Raw genomic sequence first — 20639 nt, 5'->3', positions numbered from 1 at the left:
ATAATGCATTAATTGCCATATGTTTTTAAAACTAAGATAATAAGTGGCTCATAGCTCTGAGTAGCTACTACATCATCACATAAACAAACCAATAAAGGTTACCATTTTGTATTTTAGAAGCCAAAGTTCTTTATTATTAAAATGTAATGATATATCAGTTCTGTGAAATGTCATAAACTGAAATTTTTTTTAAAGCCCGACCGATTATTGGCCTTTCACAGACATATCTGTATCTATCAGTATCTTTTTATATGTTGCCGATATTTGGGGTGATTTATAAATTGTGTTTTTTCATAGTTTGTCCAGCAAAGCATGATCAGCAATTGAATACTAAACATACAATACTGATTATTTAGCTATTTGTTTTTATTTTTTTATTTTCTCAGTGTTCATTTCTGGAATTAGTTCACAATGTAATACATTGTATGCATAATAATGTTCAATAATTTTAAGGTTGCTTTAATAAAGAAAGCAGCCTTGTGAGTACCTGTTACATAGTCATATCGGTGCAAAATTGGTGAAAAATTTAGATCTATTTTTATTCCAGCTCAAAATTTCACAAAATTGGCTGCCATACAGTATCGGTAATCGATAAATCTTTCCTTTCTAAAATTGTGATCGGCCAGGCTCTAATTTATATTCATTATTATATAAGTTGGAATTCTTAAGATTTCAGTCCTAGTTGATTTGGTGACATTTGGGGGGTTTAGTGGTAAGAGATGCTGGATTCCATGCGTGCATAAATACCTTCTGCATGTGAATGAACTTAAAGCCAGTGTGGGAATGGCAGACTCCACCACTAACAGTGAAAACTAATATATAGAGAGGTAACTGCAGAATACACAGAATTTCAATTGCTAAAAGAAAAATGCAAGTTAAAACTAAACTACTGTATATGGGCTTTTCCCTGTTGAAACATAACTATATCTCCTGCATCCAATCCAGACATTTAGCACTTACTGAAAGGATAATTACATTTTTTCCTTCCTTTTGTTACCCCTCTGTGTCCAATTTCATGACGTTACTATTCTTCACTATGAAAAGAAGAGCTCATTCTTCCTTTTAAAAACAGCTGAGTGTCACATGGGACTCTTGAAAGTAAGGTGGTGAAACAGCTCTTGTAAAATGGCACACACACTACTCGCAGCACAGGAAGTTGCTGTTTGAATTTTTACGGTATGGAAGCTGTGGAGCTTGAACTGAAATACGACATGCTGTTGTACCATGTTTACCATGTGTACCAGCTCCATCTACAAACCCTGACTGGTCCCTTTGATTACACTTTACACACTGTTAACCATATAACCAGAGCATCGCTGCAACGTACAGTCTGCCAAGCTTCTGTAACTTTTTCGACAATATGACATTAATGGAAAAACGTAAACATATTTGCATTGCATGTGTAATGTTTTTGCTGTTTTTCAACCGATGTGTCCAGTAAACTGCATTTTTAACATCACAATGGGAGACACCACTAACCTCAGTACACACATAAAAACACCCATATCATCAGTGCTATATATACTGACTCAGGATCAGCATACAGTATATACAGTATAGATGAAAAGATGATTATATGACCTTAATAGTTCACAAGCGACCGGAAACATAGGGAGAAATGAAGGGGAATGACATCTGGTGAAAGTCCCTAACTGGACTCAAACTGGGGATGCCACAGTTACATGCAGAATGTGTTTAGATTTAAGGTTTTTATTCTCCATAGCACTCTACAACTGTTTGTGTACACTCACAGTACTACTTGCCTGTAAAATCTTTCTCAATTTACTAACTTGCTAACAAAGAGTTTTGGATGCTTTTATTCAAGTCTTCCACAGAATAGAGCCGTGGAAAACAGTAATGTGCGCTGCCATTTCCATTTAGAAAGGGTTGGTCACATTTCCAAAACCACTGTCCCCCTAGGATAACTGTCTCTCTCAAACAGCAATTTATCGAATAGGGCAGCCTCATCTTTTCCACTCCTCACCGTCATGAGAAACTGTAATTCTCTCTTAGTATCCTCAGCACGATCTCTCTCTCTCTCTCTCTCTCTCTCTCTCTCTCTCTCTCTCTCTCTCTCTCTCTCTCCTCCACAAAGAATCAAGCTAAGGCAACTTGCATACAAAATAGCTGACTCAATCATCCAGCTGCATAATCAAGATAAGGAAGACGGGGACAGAAAAAGGGAGATGTGGAGGCTAATGCAAGAGACAGCTTTAGCAACAGCAGCAAAACTAAGATGTGTTGAAACAGTCATAACTCTAGACACTAAAAGTTGGAAGAAGTAAGATAATGATTTACACTGATGGTAAAGGCTAAGTTGAGGCTGATCTTCTGTTGGAAATGACTGGAACAATGGTAACCACTGACAATTAATACAACTGCAGTGCAGTGGCATAAAACAGATTGTTTAAGCATTATATTTTAAAGCTTTAGTGCATACGTTTTTTATATTAATGAACGTCTGTTACATTTAAGCCATTGCCAAATGAGTTGCTACAAAGCTAATAAAGACTATCAGCTCCACAAAACTCTCTCTGTATTTCTCAGTATGGCTATGTTCAGAAGATTGTGGCGTCCGGTGACTTTCCCGCGCAGAAACTTAAGTGAAGATAATAACCTCTTCTGAAGAGTCCATCATGTTATTTTAATCCACTGTATCCTCCTTGGCTACTTAGCAACTGCGTAGAAGAGGGTGGGGGCTTGGCGCGATCACGGAATGCTTGTATAATGTGGACGCACTGACATTGTTGTTGTCATAGAATTCCTCATGAGGGGGTAGGGGGGGGGTGCGGCAGAAACTATGCACAATAGCTTTAAATGCGTTCCTGGTTTTAAATGTCACTAAGACAGTAACATATTATTTAAGCAGAGCTTAAATAATACAGATGATACAGAGATGATACAGCACTCCTACACCTACGTCCATAGTGCAGCTGAATGGAAAGCCAGAGAATTGTTCCTATGGGCTTGTCATTTCTTTGGCTGTGTGACCGCAAGTGTAATTTATATTAAACCTGGCATTGTTTCAGCTTTTTTTTCAACCCTGATGCTTTGGACTACAGATGCTTCCCAATACCACCACCACATCCTCCCCTCACAGAAAAATCTGGAAGTCTTCATTCAGAGCTGGCTAAAGATCTTTGGAAATTAGGCCTATGCTGACTAAAAAGAAATCAATCAGTCAATCCATATGAAGCCTTGTGCAATTCAAATAAATCAACATGTCTAGTGTGCAGTATATAGTATGCATTTCCCTGACAGATGGCAGAGACAAAGCAAAATCCTCAGCTAATCTGAGTAAAACTGCACAGGGCTATAAGTACAAGACTGTGTAATGTCAAGATAATAGGTTCAGGCCCTGCAATGCCCAGATCGTTTATTATTTGCTTTAAATTGTCAGAATCATACCGTTTGCCATGACTTAATGCAGGGTTTATATGGCATAGATCCGTGAAACTGACTCTCATTTTGTGACTGCGGTGTAGGCTGAGTAGGCCTAATGCTGAAAGCTTTTTCTTTATTTAATTTTTCAGTAATAATAAGAAGTAAAAGCTAACTTTCACATTAGCATGAGTTCTCACTCCGATACGAGTAGATATCCGTTTCTTTGTGTGGATCTCTGAAAAAAAGTTCAGCCTTTCCTGGTTAAGTAATTGCGACCGGGGAGCTGTCCGTGGTTCTGAAGCGGCATTAAAAACGGGCGGTGTTATTAGAGGTTTACAGTTGCAAAGTACCTACTACTTTCCCTGGAGCCGATCAGGTGGAAGCTAATCTGTTATGTCATAAAATGCACAAGTATTCAGTCAAATGAATATTCAGAACTTAACACAAATAAACTTAAAAGACTACTTGCAACACATGAATCGCAATCTAAGAGTGCCCCCATGTCCCGTGCACAGTACATGTCAGCTTTCAAAGATCTCGCAGAAACGAAAGCAAAATGCACCGACGTTGGCTTGATGGTGCACAAGTTCAATTATGCATTTTGTACGGTGTGTATGCTCAATAAAAGAGTTGCTGTTTTTGTTCTGCACACAACAGCCGAGCAATGCTAATCAAATACTATCACCAATATTCTTTAAAGCACTCCCTTTTAACCATAAAGATTTACCACTTTCCCGTGTGAATACAATAGACATAACGTAGGCCTACAGTATGCTGTCTGTAAAGTCTGCGATTTTGAAGTGTAAAATAGCAACACTCTAACAGCTTACCTGCTTGACGATCGCGGAGCAAGAGCCTCTTCCCGATGCAAGGCTGGCAGCTTACTGTATGTCACCACGAACACAAGACATTTTCAAAGAGACAGGAGATTTTTTTTCTATTCGATAATAAAACATTAAAACAAAGAATCCCAGTTCTCTGTTTTCGGGTTGAAGACGCACAAAGCCGCGGCTGACTGTGTCAAGGGAGAGTCTCAAAGATCCATTTAGCGGTGAGTGATTTAATTCAGGGCTGAGCTCCTCTCACCGCTCGCCTTTATGTATGCTGAACAGACCCGGAGTCCTGCTTGGGTTTTTTCTATTACACCCGAGAGCTGACACCGGCGTTTAACAGCTATCAAAGGAGGCGGGTACGTAGGCTAGATAGGTATTAGGCTACTGTATCAGTTGTGAAACTGCGGGGAATAAGTGCGAAAGGAGCGCATGTTGATCCTCCAGTCTAGCCGAGGCAAAGTTTAAATCTCATAATAAGATTGTTTGTCACCGCGAGGCTATAAATGGTGGCGGGTTCATCACGGATGCTGGGAGGGTTACGGCAACAACTCCTTCGGTTGAAATGAAATCGCATGATAGCCGCTGTATCATAAATACGGAGAGGTTTCAAGTTAATGAAGACATTCAGTCGGAGTGAAAAGTATCAGTACGTCACATGAGCTTTCAGGTTTGAACAGCCAATCTATGAGCAAACTTTTCCTCCTTTTTTCTCTGACTATAGGCTGCACCACCGCGCTGGAAATTGCTCAATTTCACAGTCTGGTTGGGGGCATGTTTAATTTGCATGAAAGAAGATACTTTTTATTTATTTTTTTTTACCACACGAAGGTCCATTGGTCCTACCAGCAGGGGGCCCTTTAATCACCAAAAGAAGTGCCTAATATGTCCAAGCAATTTGGTGACTATATGTGATGTGATATGGGGTCTTTCTATTCCCTTTAATATCACCAGCATATTTTTGTAATAATCACATTGACCTAGTGTTATGTTATATTTGTACACACTAAATTTATAAGATTACAAGCTGTTTGTGTCATGCACAGGCACACATGTAAAAAGGAAAATGTAATGTAAATGGAAACCATTAAGGAGTCCCAATAGAGAAGTAAAAACTGCCAAGTTGTGATGGCATGGTTTGTAAATTTCAGGATTAAATGGGGGGAAAGGGAGGGATCATGGTAGCTATTGAAGTAGACCATACTTCACTAAAGAGGTCAAGCCTTGGTCCCTGTGATAGTAAATCAATACACATCAATGATAAATTGTTGAATACAAGAAACTGCAGAATACAAATTCCCACCCATATGGACCTGCGCCCACACATTGTGATACAGGACTGTGCTTACAAGAAATAGGAGATGATAAACATGTTAAAGTACAGGAATATTTGGATTTCCTTACTCTACCACACATAAAAAAAATCCAAATTATGGAGGTTATGGCAAGGTGACCCTATTTGATAGGGTCAGTGCAAAAGGAGCTGGAAAAGTAGAAAACAGAAGAAAGTATTACATTTCCTGCTAAGATATAGCTGTGATCTGTGCCTCCAGGGTTAAACCCACATTGTCTGTCCCTGTGTAAATGTAGTCCCAGATTTAATTTATGGAGAGTGCAGCCTTATGACCTCTGTAATGACGTAGTCTAGGGGATGACCCGAGCAAGTTGGGAAGCGGCAGCCAGGCACTTCTCTGAGAGGGAGCAAGTGGTTGTGCGGTGACTTGGCACAGACGCTGCAATGTCTTGTCTCATTGCAGCAGCCACGTTGGAGCTGTGAAATGTGAAAGCCGACAGCCCGGCCCAGGAAGTCAGAGCAGTGCAGCTGCAGCACTGAGAGTGACAAGCACACTGTATCATGCTCCTTAATGTCCTCACGACCCCCGGGCGAGCCTGATACATGACCCCATACAGACACTGTAGCCTTTGAGCCTGGTGCTGCCACTGCACAACACCCTGAATGAAACAAAATAAAGGTTTAAAGATATAAGGACCCACAGCTGGCAGAATAAAGAAGAACAGGTCACAGCCAAATGTCTCATTCTTCTTTTGAGCAAACAAGCTACATGTATTCTTACAAATGTCAATGGTTCTGCTTCAATTCTGAATCTAACAAGCAAATATGAAATCTGATCTGAATCTGAATCTGAAATATTTCTTATGATGCATTCAAGAAGGCACATAAGTACAAGCTTCGGACATCTGTTTTTATTGCTTCTTTGTTTTGTTTATTTTTTATTTAGATACAACATGAGGACAGCAGCTTTCAGAGTGCAGCAGATGGGGTGGGCTTGATGGGCTTTCTTAATGAACCTTCCCAGCTGAATTTACCTTGAAGGCACGATCGCTTTAATGTCATTCAGGTGAGATTTGATTCCTATTGGATAGGACTGTCTGTTTATAATATACTAATGCTTTATAATATACAGTGGAGGTTAAATATATATAAAGGAATATATATTCATATAATATTTATAAATTGTCCTTTCCCAACGAGCAAACACTGCTATTGGTCTTGGTTTATGAATACTTTAAGCACAATTTTATGACTTGTGTTTTTCCAATTTACTTTTTTTGGCAAATTGCTGAACACAGTCTGAATTATACATTATATACATACACATTAGACAAACTAGACTTGACCAACATAAACATTTTATTTTATTTGTAGTTCAATACAAATAAAAATGTGCTATATATAAAGCGGAAGTGGAAATTGATCCAACAACATAACTGTAAGTAATGTTTTTCTGGTATTTAATGAGTGCTATGACACACATGAAATTGTAGCTTCTCAGGACACACCAGGTATTGTTTTCATCAACACAGAATAAGTATAAGTATAGCTAAGGAGTTAAGAAGACCAACAACCTAGAAATTTCAATCCAGTTAAGAGCATGTACATGTAACTGAAATGTAGATTTTCGTATACTTACCTCTAATACAGAATTATAAAAGTATAAAATGACAGCAGTTCTGCTTCCTAAGTCAGGCGATTTTACTTGTTTTGCGGGTGATAAGGCTTCATGTAAATCTTGAGCAACTGTTACAAATAAAAAGAGTATAATGTCACTAAATGAAGTCCAGGCAGAAGAAAAGGAGGCAAATAGGTGGAATGTATTATTCAAATCCTTAATTTACTGGCTAAGCCAATTCAGTGCTGAGGCAAGTAACAGGGTTGGCAATAATTCAGGGGAGGAGACTGACTGCTGGTTGATATAATGGAATATCTGCTGTCAGTGAAGTGCAGGAGATCCATCTTACTGGCTAAGCAGTGGGGCCAACATCTACAGCTGCTTCACCAATGATAATGTTATGTGGGAGAAATAGGAAGCTGCACTCGAAAGGTGCTTGTTGACTTTAACAGCCCTACTTACATACTTTGGTCCTCACAGCAACACACAAACACAGCAAACCAATTGAATGTTGCACCCTGGAAAGCTATGAAGTGATTGCACATGACATGTAATTAATGTCTCTGCTATTGTTCCAGTCTTCTCTTTCGAGGCACCTGTATACAACTAACAAACATGAATAACATGAAACTAAAGAAAGAAGAAAAAATATGTCTATATAGTAAAGAAAAATTACTGACCCAGTGACAATTTTGTTAACCATGTACTTATTATTTACAGAAATGAATGGTGATATTGTAATTCAAGTGGTCTTGTGATTTGTCAACAATAAAAAATTTATGTTTTATTCCTCTGATTCACTGCTTTGTTCTTGTTAGCGCCGCTTCCTCTCTTTATACACTTTCTATCTCTCTCGACCACCACTGTTCTCTCTCTCTCTCTCTCTCTCTCTCCAAACACCAGCCGATAAAAGTAACATATTATCTTTAACTACAGTCCTTGAGAATACTTGCCGATAGTTACATTCTACCACTGAATGTTAACACAATATACAATTTCATGAAAAATTGTGAGACTTTGCATTTGCAGTTTTTTTGGATTGCTTAAGCACGATTTTCAAAACAGGGCCCGTGTTTTCAAAACACTACACACAATTAGCACAACCACACACCCAATTAGCAAAACACTACAGATCCTTTGCATAATTAAACACTCTTGTAAAAACTATACACTTTTGTTTAAAAACCACACTTTGTTACCATATGAAACACACACGTTTCACATTACTATACTCTGTTTGCACGAGTTACACTCTTCTGTGATAAACCTAAAACACTTTTAGCACTTCTACTTCCCTATGATTAGAGTAGGCTACCATCAACAAAGTACAAATATAATGTAAATTCACCAAACACTACACAAGACCAATGTTGCAGACTGAAGAAACTCATTTATTTCTCAACACGCCCAAAATGTTGACATGGAGATTCATAATACTGTAACAAAATGTCACTTTACGTATTGTATTGTAAGTTTACTGTAAAAAAAACAAACACAACAAAACTAGACATTGTCTCTTTGCCTAGTTGGATCTGGCCAGAGAATTTCATCAACATCGCAGGCAATGTTGTCATTAGCAAGACACCTTGGAAAGAAACATCTTGAATGACGAATCCATCCTTGCATTGCTGCTACCTCCATCTGGTCACAGGCCTCCTCCATGGCTTGGATGAGGGGTACCTCAGCCTGGAGACGGAGATCATATACCTTCCACCGCCATGCCGAGACTCTTCTATAGGGTTGAGGAATGGAGAGTATGGTGGAAGATATAGGACGGTGAAATGTGGATGTTGCTGAAACCAGTTCTGAACCAGAGCAGAGCGGTGGAAAGACACATTGTCCCAGACAACAATGTATTGCATATGATCGATTTGATTTGCTGCTGTTATGTTGTGCAATTGGTCCAAGAATGTAAGTATGAGTGCTGTGTTGTAAGGGCCCATATGGGCATGGCGGTGGAGGACCCCATTCTGTGTAATGGCTGCACAGTGTTATATTACCCCCACGTTGCCCTGGGACATTGACTATAGCCCTGTGGCCAATGATGTTTCTTCCCCTCCTTCGTGCTCTCGTCAGGTTGAACCCAGCCTCATCTACGTAAATGAACTCATGCTGGATTTCCTCTCCATCCATTCGTAAAACTCTCTGAAGAACAGTGTCAGGCAAAATTGTGTAGTTCAGTGTAGATGTAGTATACATATCACAGTACAGTAAAAGATTATGAGACAGTATGAAAGATCACACTGCTAAAGTGAAAACATACCTCTGCATAATCATGCCGCAGTCGTTTCACCCTTTCGGAATTGCGCTCAAAAGGCACTCAATAAATTTGCTTCATTTGAATATGTTTTTTTTTTAGGATGCGTGCCAGTGTTGATGTTGAGACCTGATGGATATCGTTGAAACTGGCGTGGTCATTGACAATGTTAGTTTGGAGCTGATTGAGTGTTATAGCATTGTTGGCCATGTTTACTATCTCCCTCTCTTGCTGTTCTGTGAACATAGGAGGCCTTCCCCCTTGTCGTTCCTGACCCACAGTATACAATCTGTGGTATACATATATCAGTATACAATAGTACAGTAATTTCACAGGAAAAGGTAACAGAAGTGCTGATAGTGCATAGAATACAGTACTGTAAGCAGTTACTGAAACCGTGCAGATGTGTTTGATATGATATTTTTACAATACCTATTTTCCAGTCTAAATGTTCTTCACACTTGCCACTGTGTATCGGCTTAGATTTGGCTGTACTCGCAGTCCAGCCTCCCTCAGCGTCAGGCCATGGTTGACAACGTGGTCAACCAGTGTTGCGCGGATCTCATTTGTCAGATTCGGTCCTCTTTGAGCACCTTCTTGTCTTCCTCTTCCTCTTCCTCTTCCTCTACCTCCAGCATGGCCTCCATCTCTTCCTCTTCCTCTGTTGATTCCTCCTCTGTTGATTCCTCTTCCTCCCCTTCTCCCTCCCCTTCTTCCTCCTCCTTGTCCTCCTCCTCGTTCTCCTCGTTGTCCTCCCCGTCTTACTCTTTCTCTGACTCTTTCCATTGTGCTTGAAGACCGATGAACTCACCTGCTGCTTTTTATAGTGCTTATACACCTGATTGGTGTGTCTACAATTAGGCAAACAAGTGTTTGCACACCTGATGACTGTGTTGAACCAATTGGTTGGAAGGTGCGGTAATTTGACAGTCAGTGCTTTGGTATTGCAAGGAAGTGACTTAATGATAGATTTTTGTGTGTAATGTATGTTAAGTGTGTTTAGTGTTTTGCAAATCACTGTGTGTAGAGTTTTGCAACAAGTGTGAGGTTGACAATGTGCTTATAGTTGTGCAAATATGGGCTGATGTTTTGCTTCTTGAGTGTAAGGTTTTGCTAATAGTGTACTACTTTTAATTTTAGTGTGTAAACTATCCAAAAAAACTGTAATGAATTCATCTAGAATTCTACTGAGCAGACAATAAGCAGTGACAGAAGGACAGATCAGAGCGATAAAAGGAAGGAGAAATATGTATGCAGGAACCAGTTTAACCTGGCCTCCACAAACCAAAGAATTGCAATGAGCAACTAACTCTGAAGAATAATTTGCATAAACACTAGTTAGAGCGCTGAGTGGGACTAGGTTACGACACGGATCCCAAGCCGACAAACCTTTGTGGAGTACCATTTGCATTCATTTAAATATTTAGTCAGCACAGATAAACTGCTTGAGATAATAATTGATCTCATATTTCCTGCTGTAGATTTCCAAAATGTTTAAATTGCACCTAGGAGGGACTTGCAGTCATCACTGAGGATTGGTTTTCATTTCACCTAGCTACGCAGGTTTGGGTTGAGCTGTTAAGAAACTTCTTTTGTTCTGCTGAAATATCAATCACCTGTCCCCTAAAACAAGAAGACCAATTTGAGATTTTATCTTCTTATCAGTGGCTCTGCAGGGGTAGTGAAATGTCGCTTAAGCCAAGGTATTACCCTCTGTGAAGTTAATTGTTTCTCTGCTTTGCCTGTGTCTATGCTCATTATGGAGCAGTCAAGGTGTCAGACTTCAGACCTCATAATTTCCCCAAGAGCCAGAAAAAGCTGATGCGAGGGTCGTACATGCTCTGTAATTTAGTGAAAATGATGTCCTCTCTCTACACCCCTCGTCCTGTATGTTTCCTATGAAGATATTTGACAGCTTGGGTACCGAGAGAGACAGCTCACAGTGGAGAGCAGAGCGTGGGCAAACTCAGCCAACACTCAGCGAGGAGGGTGAGGCCCCATGGTGGCTGCCTCAGGGTGACCGGTGGGATAAACACACCACCTACACTAAAAGCCTTACAAAAGAGACAAGACTATTCCAACAGCTGTGACATGCAGCCTGTAACCTGTGACTCTGGAATAAACAAGGTTTATTTATGGTTTAGATGGAAGAAAGGCTGAAAATACCTGATGTTGGTACTTTCATGACAATACCTGATGTTTGTACTTTCAGCTCTCCCAGCTGAGCTACTCTGGTTTAGGTTTAGGGTTGACCGCCCTGCTGTTAACCAAGGTAATGAAGCTCTATGTCTGTAAATAGTGTCCAGCTCATATTGATGCACTTACGGGGAATGCACAGTGGGATTATTTTGACGGGATGCAAGAAATATAATAAATAATGGCTTGTGTGTCTGCTTTGGTCATTTTTTGTACCTCCTCTATCCATTAGCTTGGAGGCAAGATGGGAAATACCTATATTTTACACACAGCACCCAAGAAAATTGCACTGCATGCATGATTCAGAGGCTTGTTCAGCCTTGTGGGCTCAATTTATCCATGGTCAACAAGTATAATGACTTGACTTGGATTTGAGGTTCTGTGACAGATTGATTTAATTTGAATATCACGACAATTTGGCATTGTAGTCAAAGGAAAGGGTCTTCTTTGCATGTCCTTTCCATCAAGCTGATGACAATATATTTGCCTGAGATACTGACTGCTTCATTAAGAACCCTACAATAGAGAACATTTCCTTAGATTTCTCCCTGGTAATGATTTTACAGCGGCTCGGGATGTAGCATAAACTTTACAATACCTCTGCATTTGAATTATTCAAATTTGAGAGTGCTCTGAATGCAGAGCAATTCCCTACTAGGGCCTTTTATTAACAAGCTTGGCTGCATGCCTGTGAAACCATGAGATCCTCTGACTCAATGCCATCCTTTATACATTCAGCAATTCTCTCACCTGTCTGCACACATGCTGGCAGTCACTTTATGCCCCAGAGGGGTAAAAATAACTAGTTAATTATTCATCTGGTAGAACTGTTGCCGTCTTTCATCATCTGAAATGTCTTGAGAAACATCTCAACTAGTGCAGACATACAGTATACCAATAGCAATGTATGAGGGGGAAAACTCTCTCAGTAGTGAAGGATGTGCTGCCCATTTAAGTTCTTTATCTTCTTTAGTAGTAATTATGTAATTATGTAAACTAATATAAAGACAACCCAGCTCCTATTAGTTTATACTTTTTCAGAGTCATATAGTCTCCAGTCTTAATGCTAAGCCAGACTGGTGTTATATGTAAGTGGTATCAATGTTCTCGTCTAACTCTCAGCAAGAAAACAAGTAAGCATATTTCCAAAAACTATTAACTATTATAACTATTAATCACCATTCATTTTTGTACATGTAAATTCATGAAAGTAAATCAGTACAAACAAAAATAAAACCATTATGGCAATAATATATGCAGAAATGCTAATAAAACATTCCTCATCCTACACAGTATTGTTTCTTTCATTCACAACATCTGACTCATGATATAGGATGTAACCAGACCGATGGCGGGTCAGAGGCCAGGGAAGTGGACTCAGGCACACATGTGCTGTATATCTACATCACTCCCGCAGTCATTTCAAACCAAGTGTTGATACACTGTAGCCGCTGCTTGTGTGTCTGTCTGCAGGCAGTTAGCAATGAGGCGCCCACCAGTCTGCATCCATCTGACTGCAACCAGGGAGCCTGGGCCTTCCAGTGCCCTATCCATAAGAGAGCTGAGCCCAGCAGGCAGCCCACACAGATGCTCTGCATACCGACAAAAGGACACCCGCCTACACCATGTTGTCTAAATGATTCCCTAGCTCAAGTAACGGCATAAAGGCATAGCAGATTGTGAAGTGTGTGATCAGTGGAGGTTGGAAAGTGTTTAGAGAAAATACTTGCCTCAGTTCCTGTAAAACTTTTCATTACTGCACTAAAGAGTTTCTTGAATAAAAAGAGCAGGGTCAAATGTTGTGAGCTGGCCTATGATTTCTGACAGATGGTGCATGGAAAGGGATTGTTTTGATAAACTCTGGCTTCATTCTTTTGATCGCCATTGCATCTGTGAAGGTGAGAAGGGGCCAAAAGAAGTGCACTCACACACAACAGGCACATTCAGCTGTTATTGTAGGTGTTGTTGTTAAATCTATAAAGCCATAAAAGCACCACACACATACACATAGGAATGCATGAACATACACTCCGCTTCCGTCTCAGCTGAAATTTTCACCGAGGTTTTGGCGCACCACAAAATCCCTCATAAGCTTATTAGCTTGTTATGTTAGTTACTGCTCATTAACACAGGAATTTATTCATGAACTCATATTAGATTGTACATTATTTGGAATAACTTTTTTCATTTTAAATTACCAGTTTGCAAAATGAATACAGTAATGCTAAAACTACCGACAGGAGAACACTGTTTATTAATAGTAGGATAGTAGGAGTAGGATGAATGGGTTTTCAATAATCTATGTGTAACCCTTTTAAAAAAGCACTTTGCTTTAATTTGAAGAAATCAGATGGCTTCAAGCCGGCATGGCTTTTTTTGTTAAATCAATGATTTATTGTGCGATAAAATGATTGTAGTGAATATTAACCTTTGCTGCACCTAAACAGGACAAGTTTTCCTCCCTGTCCTGTGAGCAAATATGATACTACTTACAATCAAATACCGTTATGAAATTATTGAATGAGACTTGTGCAGCACAAATTGTCAGCATTGTCATCTGGCCACTCTAGCCTTATCACCACAATGTTATACAAATATTATGCTTGAACAGAAAGCTCAGCAGGATTTTTAGATAGTTCCAGTTCTGTAACAATAGCATGCAAGCTGTTTTGAGCTGATGTCACAAAATGTAAACAGACCACTCTCCCTGTTTGGGGCCACTTATGTCAACCTTGTTGAATCTATAAATGTTGGCTGTCTGTAAAGTTTTTTATACATCTGAAGATACTTACTTCTAGTTATGTATTGACACAGAAGATGGTGTGTGTATGTTTGACAGTACTGTAAACTGTAAAGAAGTCAAAAGGAAAATAAATCTCCTGGCTTTATGAGAGGCTTAATGTTCAGGAATAAAAAATCAGCTACTGTAAGCCTGCAAAGCAGCATTTTTAATAATTACTGTACATTGTACAAAAAAATTGTAAATGTACCCAAGTGAACTCTGTGGTGCTATTGAGTGTGCCAGGAAGAGTTCTGAATACTTCCAAATGAAGTATTTACAAAGGTATCAAATACGCAAATCAGCAACTAAGGGTAGCAGCTGGTATTGCTTTATGATCCAGTGAATAATCTACTGCTGGCAAAAGCTAGTTGCTTGTTACATCACAGTGATGTAGTTGCATACTACACACTTCTAAAAATGAGAGGTTTTTACCTATAGTTTCAGAAGATAATTAAGACAAATTCATTCATGATAAAGGCATTGTTTAGTCAAGGAAAGTAGCGTGAGTAAATGTGTAAGTTTATATGTGAAACAGTGGAAGGGTTTTAATGCTGAATGAGTTTAGAGTCTCTTGCAAACCCAAGAGCCCCAGAGACAAAAGCAGCATGTAGGAAGGACCACTGAGAACAGCTCCTGCCTTGTTTCCGGCCTGCAGCTCTCACGTTTGAGATGTGCAGCATATGGAAGCATTCAGCTGAAAAGCCCACCGGCTCCTTCAGCAAATACAAAACCCTGTTTTGCTCAGCATGTATGGAACCATACCACCAGACATGAGTGGTTGATAGCACTTCTTATCTTACTCTTGGCAAGAAACTAAATAATGGTATTTCCCAAAATATCGAACCATTCCTTTAGTTTTCTTCAAAAAAGTACAGACCTGACTTTTTTTTTTAGATTCTGTTTTGAACTAAAAGCCAGTTTTAGATGTAGACATCTTTGATCTAAATATGATTAAAGTTAGCTATTATCTCAAATGCTCAACATGAAATTGATTATCAACACATCTGAAATTACTTTTCTCTCTATGGACCGTTTTGTTTTGTAGGTCCATTCAAATCTACGGTGGCTTCTTCAATCAGACTTACATGACCCTGTGATGCTGCCACACAGACAGATATCTGGAGCGGGACAGATGCAATCACAGTAATCCTTCCTTGTGTGTCTGAGGCTCCGTGCAAAGAAACCATTACAATGATTCAGGTGTCTCTGCTGCTTGGAGCAGGTCAGAGCAGAACAATGTCGACCCTGATGACTGACTGTTAGACATGAAGATGTCCGCTTGTTGCCCACCTAAATCTAACACCTGTATGTTTCCCCAGCTCAGCAAGTGAGTGGGGGGGGCGGGCTCTCTACTGAATATTTCATTCAGGTTAAAGGGCAAAAAACACTTGTTGCCAACACTGTGAATAACAGACCTGCTAATGGCAGACATACAGTATGGGCAGGCAAAGTGTGTTTTTTAATTGATAAATTAGATGACTGGTTTTTAGTCAGCTATTCAACATTTAGGTACATTTTAGATGTATTGTTTCTGCTGCTAGGATATAATTTCAGTTGTCCCCTGAGCAGAGAAAGCTGACTGTGTATACAAATAAGCCCATTTAATTTCAAAATACGTAAATGGTGGCTGATGGGTAATTTTAGCTATTTGTGCTCTTCCCCATTAACGAGTGTCTCCCACATATTTTACAGCTGCATGACTTGATGACACTCCAGGGAAACAGATGTGTTCAAATGAATTTACAGAGAACTCTGATGTCAGAGAGATGGTTTTTCATTATTTTCCTGTCATTCTGCTCAGTGCAAAGTCATCAGCTGTACAGCGAGAGGTTCAAAGCCCATGAACAAACCATTTTAAAGCCTTAGTGTAGTTAAACAGCATGTACCAGACTACACAATAGCACATGAGTATTCATTATTATGCAAATTAGTACGGCCTCTTTAGGGGCTCCATGATTTCATTTTCAATTATACAATTTTCCCTGTCACTTACAAATTTTCTTTCCTCTTTCATTGTTTTTTGAACATCCAATCCGTAACAGCTTGGGCATTAAATTAAAGTCCAAATGGAAGTTTCAGAGGATGCCTTAGAGTATTTGGTTATGCTATATCACACCAAATGTTAAAAAAAAATCTCATTAAAAGGATTCATAAAAACTGGACGAACAAGCATGCTGCTGGTTGCTTCAAATGGGTCTCTGGTAGTTTGCATTTTATTTACTGTGTAAAATGTTCCTCAACTTACCGGCACGATGTGAGCCTGTTCAATGTGCTTAATGAAAACTATTTGCAGTAATTCCCTTTGTTTGGTAACACAAATATACAATCACAAATCTATTAAACAGCCACTTCCATCACACAATTTGCATTAAACATCTAACAAGCAGCACAAACATGTTTAATACCCTCACAGCAGTTGATTGGTCCCATAGCTTCAGTGAGGAAGTAAGCTGCGGTCATGCAATTTAAGCCTGACAGTCACTACTATTGACATGATCTGTGAATAAGGCCTGGTATGAGGTAAACACAACAATTTAGTTAGCTGACTATACAAAAAGTGCCAAGATTATTATTCAAAACAGATTGTTGGCTACGTCTCCTGGCAAATGTGTTTGCAGCTTGCATTAATATGTATTGTGTTACTGTGTTGAACTACTGAGGCATGTAGGATGGCTTAACTTTAACTACAAAAAATAGACAAAATTAAGTTAACTTTACTGCAGCCCACAGAGTTGTAATGTTGCATCAAAAGTAACAAATATATGTTAAAACTAAGCACACTTATAGCCACTGTATAATAGACATTCTTCTTGTCATTGTGTGGACAAAAAGTCAACAATGATGTATTGTTGTATCATGTAACATGTATTTGGGATTTCCACTAGAATGTATTTACATGATTTTTTGTTTAAAAAATCAATTATTTTTCTCATACTATCTGTGTAAATATACCTGCATTCACTCTGTCTAAAACGCTTCATTTTAGTGCCTTTCTCAAAAAAGCCCAGTCTGCTCTGATTGGTCAGGTTTCTGGGTCTTCCGCATCTGCTCTCTCAACGTCTCTGCACCGTCATTGCAACCAGGGATTATGTAATTATGGCTACTTACTAAAGAAATCAATAATTTGACACAAAATATGGATTTAAAGAAGTTTCTTGATTTAAAGTGCCCATATTATGAAAAAATCACTTTTTCTGGGATTTGGGTTGTTCTTTTGTGTCTCTGGTGCTTCCACACACATACAAACTTTGAAAAAAATCCATCCATGCTGTTTTGAGTGAGATATGGTTTCTGAATGTGTCCTGCCTTCAGTAGGGTTGGGTATTGTTTGGGTTTTTTTCGATACCAGTGCTAAATTTATACTTTTAAAAACGGTGCCGGTGCCTAAACGGTGCCTGAACCGGTACTTTTCAATAAAGTAAAAAAAAAAGAAGGAAAAAAAAGAAGGGTAGTAAACAACAGTCAGTGACTTGTTTATTGCTAAGGCCATGGTCAAAATTAAAGATTTAATAATAATGTAATAACTATAACAATAACTTATTTCACCAGTAAGTTGTTGTTGAACCACAGATGGGAAAAGGGTATTTTACAATTACTGTGAATGCACCACGAGGCTATCTGTTTTAAGTGAACGCACCGCCTGTGTTGTTTAATTCCGACAACGGCAGCTGCAAGTGAACGCACCGTCTGTGTGGTTTAATTCCGACAACGGCAGCTGCAAGTGAACGCACTGTCTGTGTTGTTTAATTCCGACCATAGATATAAACATATATCTATGAATTCCGACAACGGCAGCTGCTGCGCTGCAGAGCAGACTGTTACATCCCGCTGTTGAAGTCCTCCACAGTGAAATACAGTCACACTTTACACTTTTTAACGTTAGCTGTCAGCATTTTAACCGTGTTTAATCCAGCTGCTAGCTAAAGGTAGGCTAATGTTATCTGCTGTCAGGTGTAGTGTAAAGTCAGGCACCGAAATGAGGCACCGAAACTTTCATTCTTGGCACCGGTTCCCTATTGGCACCGAGTTTCGGTACCCAACCCTAGCCTTCAGTCTTCTAGTGAGCTGTTCAAAATCGGCTCGGATTGTGACGTCACAGTCCGAAATGAGCTGGCTAACCACAACCGTTAGCTCGTTAAGCCTGTTAGCTAACGCTAGCATGCTACGTCATTCTCAATAGCAAAGCACTGCTACAACACACACAAGTTCACCATAATCTACAAAAGAACTACTTACATGTACTCCCTCATTTAGAAGTCTCCCAGCTAATCTTGCCTTGTAACTGACCAAAGTTGGAGAAACAGGCTTTCTTTTACTGTCTCTAGAGTAGCTGACATGCTCTACATCTGAGCTACTGAGCATGTGCGAGTGCAATCAAAGATAGTAGTGAAGAAGAAGATGAAAAGAGGTCTCACTCTGTAGCTAAAACAGAAACCAGGTGAAAAGAGGATCTGCAGCAGTGAGAGAGAGCTGTGCAGTACAACAAAAATATGGTGTTTTTTGAAAATTAAACCATGTAAACCTATTCTGGTACAACCTTAAAATACAGTTATGAACCTGAAAATGAGCATAATATGGGCGCTTTAAATACGATTGTATTGCTTCCACTAAAGAAAATAGTCCGCCACAGTATCTCCCCCTCCTGCAGCGAATACATTTCTGTCACTCCAGGCACGCATTTTATTCCCATTACAGGCTGTGGTAGTAGCCGTATATTTTATGAGTCAGGCTGTTATGGGATGCTGCCGTGCTATCGCTAGCTGTAGAGCTCAGCAGTCATGACCCTCCTCCGAGAGACCTTGGGTTCTGGAAGTAAATTTCCCATTCATTTCTCCCAATAATGGTAAAGGTATCTTCAGCAAAGCCATCTACCTGTCTCTTAGACCCCATCTCAACGAGATTACTCAAAGAAGCATTACCCGTGGTTAACACCTCTCTACTAGATATGATCAATATGTCTCTATTAACAGGTTATGTACCGCAGTCATTTAAAGTAGCTGTGATAAGACCTCTTCTGAAAAAACCCACCCTCGATCCTGAGGTCTTAGCAAACTATATACCTATATCTAACCTTCCCTTTCTCTCCAAGAGGGTTATGCATGGCGTTCCACAGGGCTTGGTGCTTGGACCAGTTTTGTTCTCCTTGTATATGCTTCCTCTTGGTAATATCATTAGGAAACACTCAATTAACTATCACTGCTATGCGGACAACACCCAATTATACTTGTCAATCAAACCAGACGAAACAAGTCAGTTAGCTACACTTCAAGCATGTATTAAATATATAAAATCCTGGATGACCTATAATTTTATGATGTTAAACTGTAACAAAACTGAAGTTATTGTGCTGGGCCCTAAACACCTCCGAACTTCATTATCTACAGATATAGCTACTCTGGATGGTGTTGTCCTGGCCTCCAGCACTACTGTCAGAAATCTAGGAGTTATTTTTGATCAGGATATATCCTTTAACGCCCATCTAAAACAATCATCGAGAACAGCCTTTTTCATCTTCGTAACATTGCCAAAATTAGGAATATCCTGTCTCAAAACGATGCGGAAAAACTGGTCCATGCATTTGTTACTTCCAGGCTGGACTATTGTAACTCTCTACTGTCAGGTTGCTCAAATAAGTCCCTTAAGACTCTCCAGCTGATCCAGAATGCTGCAGCGCGTGTTCTGACAAGAACTAAGAAAAGAGATCATATTTCTCCTGTTTTAGCTTCTCTGCATTGGCTTCTTGTAAAATACAGGATTGACTTTAAAGTCCTTCTCCTGACCTACAAAGCCCTAAATGGTCAAGCACCATCCTATCTAGAACAGCTCTTAGTACCTTATTGTCCCACTAGAGCACTCCGCTCCCAGAATGCAGAGTTGCTTGTGGTTCCTAGAGTCTCCAAAAGTAGAATGGGAGCCAGAGCCTTCAGCTACCAGGCTCCTTTCCTGTGGAACCAGCTCCCAGTCTGGGTTCGGGGGGCAGACACCATCGCCTCATTTAAGAGTAAACTGAAAACTCTCCTCTTTGATAAAGCTTATAGTTAGGTTAGATATGGGACTATGGTGGAGTGAAGAGTTGCAGCGTCCGCCTAATCCGGCCCACCTGCTTCTCTTCGTAGTCATCAGATTTATTGATCATATAATCAATAATATAGTGTGAGTTGAGGGGGGCAGGCCAGTACAGCCTCTCATCAATGTTTTCCTTTCTTTCCTTTTGTATGCATCCTGTCCCAGAACTGCTTGTTACTAACCTAGCTCTGGGGAGTTTACTCCCCGGAGTC

Source organism: Perca flavescens, chromosome 15, assembly GCF_004354835.1.
Source record: "Perca flavescens isolate YP-PL-M2 chromosome 15, PFLA_1.0, whole genome shotgun sequence".
Classification (NCBI taxonomy): Eukaryota; Metazoa; Chordata; class Actinopteri; order Perciformes; family Percidae; genus Perca; species Perca flavescens.
The sequence above is the reverse complement of the archived record's forward strand: the minus strand, read 5'-3'. Positions refer to the sequence as shown.